Here is an 838-nt window from a genome sequence, read left to right as displayed (position 1 = left end):
TTTAGGCGCGTTATGACAAACCGAACATTGTTGACGCTTGCCCAGTTACCATGGCAACTGCCACGCTCGCTCATTGCTGGTATGGCCGCCGTTCCCGCGCAACTTCGAAGCAGATTGCAGCTCCAACATCGCTTGGCATCGCTTCACGGCCTTTTACTTCACTATTTGTAAGCTACTGGAGACCCGAATTGAATACCCAACGGCATAACGAAACTGCTATACATGGTCCTCCTGCCAGACAAGCAGGTTCGCAAACCCTACGACCCGTTGCCGTAAACTGACGAAGGAACCGTTTTCTGAGAGTCGTGCTGAGAGGGCGGCAGCCGCGGGCAGGTAGCGGGCGGGTGACGTCTTCCGGCGATGCTTTTCCGGCAGTGCTTCTGGCTATCTGCTTCTCCCCAACAGCAACACTCACCTTTAATATAGGTTTTAGAAAAAACAACAGCATTGTCTGTGTTAATAAAATGAGATTATATGGTACACACAGATTGGTTTTGAGTGCACAAAGGGAATACAATGAGCAATGTGCCTCCATAGAGCGTGTGGCGAGCTTGTCTGCCAGAATCAGCCCCGGGTCTCCCCTGTTGGCCTCGTCAGGATTCAGGACCTCCTCGTAGACCCTCAGTGAGGCGATGTCTGTGGCATGAGTGTGGTCTGTCATGAGGTCAGTAAAGCCTCTTATTGTCTGTCGAGAATACAATATTTCGATGTCTGTAATAATGGCATAAAAATGTTAAAGAAGAATAGTTTTATTCATGTCATTAGGTTGGAAAGAGATAAATGGGACAAGAGTTTATGTCATTTCCGGTGCAAAATGCTGAATGTGGAATGACATATT

The sequence above is a fragment of the Penaeus monodon genome, chromosome 20 (assembly GCF_015228065.2).
Source record: "Penaeus monodon isolate SGIC_2016 chromosome 20, NSTDA_Pmon_1, whole genome shotgun sequence".
Taxonomy (NCBI): Eukaryota; Metazoa; Arthropoda; class Malacostraca; order Decapoda; family Penaeidae; genus Penaeus; species Penaeus monodon.
Note: the sequence above shows the minus strand (reverse complement) of the source record.